An 8,685-nucleotide genomic window follows, 5' to 3' on the forward strand; every position below is an offset into this window, starting at 1 on the left:
GAGATCACAAGTAGGCAGAGAGCCAGACAGAGAGAGAGGAGGAAGCAGGCCCCCTGCTGAGCAGAGAGCCCGAAGCGGGGCTCGATCACAGGACCCTGAGATCATGACCTGAGCTGAAGGCAGAGGCTTAACCCACTGAGCCACCCAGGCACCCCTAATTGTTTCTTCTTAAGGCTTGCACCGAATTGTATGTAAAAGAAGGATTTCAGCCCTTAGACCCAACCCAGAAACGTATGTTTTCGCCTGAACTAATGGTATGTTCTTTTTCTCCTGATTTATTTTTCTTTTTATACCAATGGTGAGGGTATGAACAGTCCCTTCCGTTCATCCCCAGTTGATATTTCCAGCATCTTTTACTCAGATATGTTTAACCTGAATGTCAAAGGGAAAATGTGAAACGTCTTCAAGGGAAGACACATTCATCCTTTTAACTTGTTTCTTTAGTTTTCATCAATTAAAAATAAAGCCAGGGTGAAAAGGATTTAACATCTGTCATGGCAAATTTTACTTACTCAAAATGTTCATTGGCTTAGTATCAGTTTGTCCCCATGGTCACCTTTGTACCAATGTCACTCTCAAGAACCTGTGGAAGGCATTTTTTCCCCTTGGATCTGCCCCTGGGTGGACCCACCTTATCCCTGACCTCATCGAGTCCAACTCTCCCTCTGACCGAAGCAGGAAAGCTTATTCTGGTACACAGGCATCTTTATTCTCTATTAAACATCTAAGGAAAATCCAGGATACAGGTGAGGGTGGTTATCACCTCCAGACCTCACTTTCCTGAGAGTCTGGCAGTGTTTAAAGCATCCAACTGCCTCCTTTTATTATTATTTTTTTTAATTTACAAGAGTTTATTTTTATTATTCTTAAGTAATGTACACCTAACATGGGGCTCGAACTCATGACCCCAAGATCAAGAGCCATATGCACTGCCGACTGAGCCAGCCGGTGCCCCTCTTATTTTTTCACTTATTCCTCCAGACATCTATGGGCCTACTTGTTATTATTTCACAAACTTCTGCTGAGAGCGTCCCAAATGTCAGCACTGAGCTAGGCACTTGGGATGCAGAAATGACACACTGCCTGGCCCTCAGGAGCTCACAGTCAAAGGCAGGAGTCCGGTATGCCAGTAACAGTTAACAACAGGGCATGCGGAACCTGGGAGCAGCGGAGAGCAAGAGGCAGAATAGGGAGAGAAGAGAGAGGCTTCTCCAAAGAACCAAACGTGAGCTAAAACTTGAATTGTAAATAGACGTTTTCAGGAGGTGGGACAGGGGAATGGATGGGACACAGAGAGGGAATCCTAGGTAAAGTAAAAGTCCTGCACATTGACCTGTGGCTTTGAAGGACTTGTCACTTTCAGGAAAAACAGCAACCCCAAATGACTAGGCCATGGCATGTTGGAAGGTCTGCCGTCACCCCCGCTCCTACCCCGCAGGGTGAAGCTGGGAAGGGAAGAGGAGGCCAGATCTTGATAGGCCTGTAACACAGACCTAAAGGATATGAAGTTTTTGTACATGTAATGGAGACCCATTACAGGATTTTGATAAAGGATATTTACAGTTTTGAACGATCATTCTTGCTATTGTATGGAAAAGATTGGGTTATAAGTGAACACAGGGTGACAAGTGGGTATGGCCACAGCCCAGGAGAAGGAGAGTGATATCTCAGTTTGGGGTGCTGGTAGTGAAGATGGAGAGAAAGGACGAATGGGAGAGATGGTTAGGAGGCAACGTCAAGAGGGATATTGGTGGTGGATTGGGTATAAGTGAGTGAGAAAGGGGCAGGAGGGGTCAGGACTGACCCTAGGCTCTCAGTCCACACAGTGAGATACTGTTAGGTCCATTATTAAACGAAATGAGACTGAGACAAAGTGAAGGTTATTTAAAGCTTTATTCTATGCCAAGCATTAGAAGTAAACAAAGTTAAAATTATGCAAAGCTTTAAACTATTGCCAAGCATTAGAAATCAGACTGACCGGCCAAGGCCGCTCTGAAGAGAGTGGCCCCTGCCAGCCTCACAGACTAATTTTTATAGAGCAAAAACCTGGCCACATATAGGTAGCCAATGAGACTGTTACATTGTGTAGTCATGTTAGGTCACACGCAGGTGGCCAACTGAATTACAATTTACCCTATAGTAGCTGTTTGAACAAACCTATTACTCTGGTCAGACTTGGTGCTCAAGGTTGGTGCCCACACGGCAGGGTTTACATTGTTTGGTGGTTAGGGAAAGAGTTTGTGTGTTTCTTACTGATTGGATGTCTCTACCTGGCCCGACTCGTCCTTGTATTCTGGGCTCTGTTATCAGGAACTGGCCGACCTGGCCTTGTATTCTGGGCTCTGTTATTAGGAACTGGCTGACCATATTTTACTGGTTTCCCAGACTTGCTTCTAAGTAAGTTTCTCTGGGGGGGGGGGGCAGTGGGCAGGGTAGGTTTAAATTTTACTGCACAAACAATAAAAAGGCTTTTAACCAAGATCGCTCTGGCTAAATAGGCCCTTACAATACAAAATTAGAGATACGGGGAAGACGCTCCTTTGAGGGGACAGATCGGGAATTGGGGCTTTTCACATTCTTTTTTAAAAACCCAAAGGGGAGTGACAGCTAAGTAGTTGGAAGTTCGGAGAAGAGGTTGTGATCGAGTGTTCACATTTACCAGCCCTTTGGGCTCAATTCCAGGGGAATGGTGGGTACACAGTTGAGGAGAGGCCCTGGATCAAAGTCCTTAGGGGTGTCCGACGGCTAATGAATGGGTGGAAGGAGGAGTAGACTCACGAGAGTGAGGACGAGAGGCCAGAGAGGGCACACCAGCCAGAAGACAGGAATTCCAGAGCATTGGAAGAGGATCCTCCTTCTCAAAAATCTCAATGTTTTGAGAAAGAGAGAGCGGTCAAATGCACCAAGTATTGTTGAGAGATCAAGTAGGTTGAGAACAAAAAACAATGACAGCGGTGGCGCCGTGAACTGTCACAAAAGCAGGAAGGAGTGCGCTGCGGGAGGCATGGGAAGGGAGGAAATGGAGTCAGGGAGGCCGGGGTGCTTTGCAGAATTAGCCAAGGGACAGAAACCCGCTCAGCAGCTGGAAGGGACCTGGGGTGGAAGAGTCTGGGTTTTGCCTCTTGCATGATGGAGGAAGGTTGACTGTTGCTGGGAAGCGCGCAGGTAAAAGGGAGACACTAATACGTACGCGACTGAAGGGGTAGTCCAAGGGATTGACGGAGAAGCGTCTTCTCCAGTTCTTTCCGAAGCCGTTCACTGAAGCGTTCCTGCCCAGTCTGGGGAAGAGCCCCACTGTGCCTCCTCGAACTTTGCCTTTTCCCATAAAGTATTTTCTGCCCGGTGGTGGTCGTCTGTTTACGCACGAGGTCGTGAGCGCGCGTCAGCTCTGGGAGGCAAGTATGGCATTTGCCATTATGTCACCACCATTGCCGGGCACAGTGACTCTCAAGTTTTTGGTCTCAGGGCCGCCTCTACCTTTAAAAATTACTGAAGACCCCAAAGAGCTTTTGTTTATGTGGTTCAATAGAGGTTTGTAGGATTTGTAGTTAAAACTGGGAAATGGTTTATTTCTTTCTTTCTTTCTTTGAAAACAATGTGGTTAAACCCCTCGCACGTTAGCACCAACATCGTGCTATTCATGAAGAATAACTGTATTTTTCCAAGGAAAAATCACTGAGAAGAGTGGCATTGCTTCACAATTTTTGCTCGTCTCTTTCATGCTGGCTGAAAAGGACACAGCCGGAGGCACATGTGCGTGTGTGTGTTCAGCCAGACTCGCTTCCACACAGGGTTGAGCCTTTGGGAAGCTCCGCCGTACACTCCTGAGAGAATGGAAGCCAGTCACATGTTGCATTATAAAACAGTTTTGACCTTGAGACCCCTGAAGGGGTTTCAGGAACTCTTAGGGGTCCTCTGACTCGACTCGGGGAGCCACTGCTCTGACCTGTGCAGAGGAGCGTATGAATGATTTTCTTAACCAGAGATTTCAATCCATTCGCAGGGGCTTCGGCTCTCTGTCATCCTTTCCAACAGAACACAAAACCGAAGGCCACAAGGACAGAATCCTTACGATAAAGAACTTCTCAGGTAGCCCGTCCGCCCTTAATTGTCGTTCCCATTTCCATCCCTGTAGTCAGGGAAGCAGCTTCTACCCTGAGTTTTCTTCTGTGTTGAAATTATTCGGAGTGGAACGGTTTACAAAAACACAGACTCTCGCCAAAAGATCTGCCCTTTGGATGCCCCCCGCAGTGAACAAAATAGTTCTGTGTAAAATATTTTTACAAAAATATTATCAAATTGAACTCCAAGAAAAGTAAACAGTTCAGCCCGCTTGAGAAATGGTTCCCTTGTTTATTATTAACCAGCGGAGATGGTTTAAATCACGCTTCTTCTAGACACACGGAACCATTTCAGTTCCAGAGGACACGGTCCCCTTCACATTCACCCTCTGTGTCACCTTGACCGGGTCACTCCGGCCCTCACTGTTACATTCCCCTGTAACACTAGACCAGTGGTTCTAATATCTGTCTGAAGGAGCAATGGGAACTCGAGGGCTTGTCCTTGTATACCACGTTCTTTGCTGAGCACCATAAAGTAGTAGCAAGTTTAGTCAGACCCACTGGAATAGAAGTTTTAGACTTAGTAAATGTGCATTATAGGATCCCTGTTCTGGATCAAGCCAGTGGGCACAGAAGTTCATTAAAAAGAAAAGAGAAAGGGGAAGAAAAGAAAAAGGTCATGCAGTTAAGCGTGGCCAACCTATCTGCACATTATCCTCACAAGTAGTTATTTTCTGTTTGTTTATTCCATCTTCCTGTCAACAATCGCTTGTGCCACGGCTTTTAGAGAAACAGATGGGAGGAAAACTACCAAAGAAAGTCTGTTCGTTAACTACTTGTGCTGACTGAAAAAAGTCCCAGTTTCCAACTTTAGCGGCAAAACCCCTCAGTTTTGCATCAGAAACAACAAATCTTCCTTATCACCTTTAAAAAGTCCAATATTCTAGGCTTTTTACCTCAACAAACAGTCTCTGAAAATCAAAAGAACTTCTAGTCAAATCCGTAACTGTAGAAAAAGCAAAGCCAGGGCTGGAGAGATTCTGGGGTTTTCCTAGGTTCACCGGCTGGTTTGCAGCCGGACTGGACTTAGAACCGGGTGTCCTGTTCGCTGGTGTCCTCAGTGTTTTTCCAGTCTACAAGCTCGCCTGGTAATAAATTGCATATACAGTCCAGCGCACACACAGTTCCTTGTCTGTCGGTGTTCTGTCATCATTTGTAACTTAGCCAACAATTATTTCTTCGGTTGAGAAGTTGACATTAGAAATCTCATCTCTGGCACATAAGATTCTTGTTTGTTTATAAGTTAAGATTTAATTAAAATTCACTTATTTCTTTTTAAGCTACAAGAGATGGAAAAATATGCAAAGCAGCGAATTTAATTATGAATTGATGAGGCCACTGTTCTCTAAGTGTCGGTCTTCGTTTCGTCACCCATGGTAGGTTCTGTTCATTCTTGTTTGGTTTCTGAGCTATAATGAAGTCTATGTGTTTGTCATTAAGATCAGCACTGAGTCCGCATTTATCTATTGTAGTGGGTGGCAGAAGATCTCAAAAAGAATTTCTGGGGGCCCCTCGGTGGCTCAGTGGGTTAAGCCCCTGCCTTCAGCTCAGGTCATGGTCTCAGGATCTTGGGATCGAGCCCCGAGTTGCACTCCCTGCTCAGTGGGGAGCCTGCTTCCCCCTCTCTCTCTGCCTCCGTCTCTGCCTACTTGTGATCTCTGTCTGTCAAATAAATAAATAAAATAAAAAAATTTTTTAAAAAATAGAAATTTCTGGCTGTCCTTGGGGAGACAACTGCCACTATTAGGGTTTCACTATAGAAACCCTAAATGACCTTCCAAGAATGAGGTATCCCAAAGCTTCTCGTGTGATGGGGACGCCTCTCTTGGTAGGCAGCAAAGAAGCCACCGTTCCTACATCCTATATTGAAAATCAAAGTTCGTGAGAGCAGACGTGACTTGGAGCACCCAGTCACCAATGAAAATACATACCAGGTGTGTCAAACCCACCATCTTGCCCAACTAATAGCCGGCTTGTTACATAACTAGTATCTCCAGCTCCTGGAGTAAACAGTAATTTGTCTTCTCTTTCCTACTCTGGAACACAATGGGCTTTTTTCTGAGGTTAAAATTTCCTCCTTTAAAGTATCAGTAAATAGTTAAACAGTTGTTTCTCTCAGGTTCTAGAGTGAAGAAACCTGCATGCGGGCTTATGGCTCGAGTCCAGTTCCGTTCAAACATGGGGGCGGTTGCTGAGGAATAAAGGCTTATTTGTCATAATTTTACTTCACTTTGCTTATTAGGCTTATAATAATCACTTCTAGGTCATAGCGTTATTTGTAACACAAAACCCAACTGCTTTCTTTTCCACTCATGATAATTCTACCTTTTAGGACCTGATAAGAAGTTTAAAGAAGTTTCACATTTAAAGAGGTTTTCCATCCAAGGATTATCTCTCTTGCAAGGATTTGGGGATGGTTTACAGCAACTCCCATAAAAGAAGGTATGTTCTTATTATAACAAAGCCCTTATGTCCAGATGGTTCTGCTCAAGAAAGCAAGGCTATTTGACACAATCCGAATCACGGGACCATGGAGATGGAGGAAATCATGTTTGGGCTTGCAATGCTGACCCACATCTGATCCTCTGAAAAGAGGATCTCCTCAGATTCAGGAAATCCTAGTAAAGATTCTACATCCTCTCTGGAGACTCCGTTTTCTGCTGACAGCTGGGGCTCCACGAACGTTTGTCGATTCATCCAGAAACTCAGTCAGCTGTCTCTGGCCACCTCCAGTATTCAGGGAGTCCTCAAGCTGTTCCTTCCCTCCAGGAGCAGATGAGAAGAGATACCACGGTGTCTCTCACATCGCCCGGGTGTCATGGCAGGCTCCCGGCCACCCACTGTCTCTTCAGGGTCCCTCCTCCCACTCAGCAGAACCAGTTCCAGTGCCTGTCCCAAAGGCATCCAACAACAAGAGCCATACATATATATTTTTTAATTTTCACAATTTAGGATTCCATTCTCTCGATCAGTATTGCTCTGTTTTATTAATGTCATCGTTATTAAGCATCTACCCATGCCAGCAGTGGGCTATAGGCCAGGAAATCAAGCCTACTGAGAAAGACAGGATTTCTTCCATAGGAACTCATGGTATTATGGGAAAGATAGATATTTAAAAAGATAATTATAGAGTGATATAATAAGTGTGATATTTGACCTTTATATTTTTGTTTATCATCAGTGCAATCTTCGTCCACAATCTAAGGGATGCTTTCCAAATTGTACTGTTTTTGCATTAACCCAGTTATAGCAATTTTTTATTTCAGTGAAGGCATATTTGGGGATTTTGAAGGAAGGAAAAGATGAAAAAAATACCCATTTCAAATGCTGCGTACAGTAATTGTAAAGCTTGATATAAAGTTAGAAGCACTTGGTAAAATAAATATCTTGTATATTTATCCCCTTATTCACACTTTCTCCTCTATTTTCTATTAACAAATCTGTTTGACTTTGATAATGAGAAAAAATGGTTGTTGTTTTTTTAAAAAATTGTGCTTTCTATCTTATAGAGATGTACTAATTAGATCTATACAACAAGAGCAGGGGTGATACTAGGGAAACTTCCTCTAATACGTCATTTTCTGTCATTATTACAGTTCTTGGGATAACTGGAAAATTGTAGTTTACACAAACACATCCACTAACAGATGTTTGTGTTACTGATTTACCTATGATTTCAATACTACAGAGTCCTTTCATGGTTCTGGCTTTTAATCTGAGAGACAAATTTATTTTCTCAATCTATTTACTTTGACATTGAACTTGGATCATGTGTAGTAAACGTCCTTTGAAGTCTAAATAAATACCTGTTTTATAATCTCAAGGGCAAGTGTTCAATGTCAAATCATAGTCACATTAAAACAAATCAAATAAGTCTATGTCCTGAGTTCACAGCACAATATAAACGGCCTAGAAATGTGGACGTGTAAATAGTTACCATCTTTCTAGATGAATCCTTAGGCTCTTGAGCTGGGATACGTGTGCTAAGTTAGCTTATTTGGTAAACAAAACAGAACCTTATTGACAAAAACTCTGGCCCCAAATGAACTCATCAGTCACATTTATTTATGCAAATGAAGATTAAATTATCCTTAATCAAACGGTCTTTGCTCCAAGAAGTACGAAAAGGAAACCTTTAAAATGAGAGCTGCAAAGTTTGTTTCAGATTCTTTTTACAAGACCCTTGCTTTCTGTCCAACTTCCCAAATTTAAGGCATGAGCTCCCTCTGCTGAGTGAATTAACATATGTCAATGAGACAGTCTAAAACATCTGTGCATTACACGTTAGGACATTTTGTTCTTAGAAACAGAACAATGATGAATTACAAAGAAGTATCCTTCTTTTAAAACTCATGACTCCAATATGGGCTGGAATGGAAAGGTGGAGAAAAGTAATTTAGGAGGTTAGGATTCATTAACTTGGGTTTTTTCCTAAGCATTGACTCATATCATGGCAACACTTTGTGAGCACAAAGTGGTCACTTTTTTTTTTTTAATATTTTATTTATCTATTTGACAGAGAGAGACCACAGGTAAGCAGAGAGGCTGGCAGAGAGAGAGAGAG

This window comes from Neovison vison, chromosome 3, assembly GCF_020171115.1.
Source record: "Neovison vison isolate M4711 chromosome 3, ASM_NN_V1, whole genome shotgun sequence".
Taxonomy (NCBI): Eukaryota; Metazoa; Chordata; class Mammalia; order Carnivora; family Mustelidae; genus Neogale; species Neogale vison.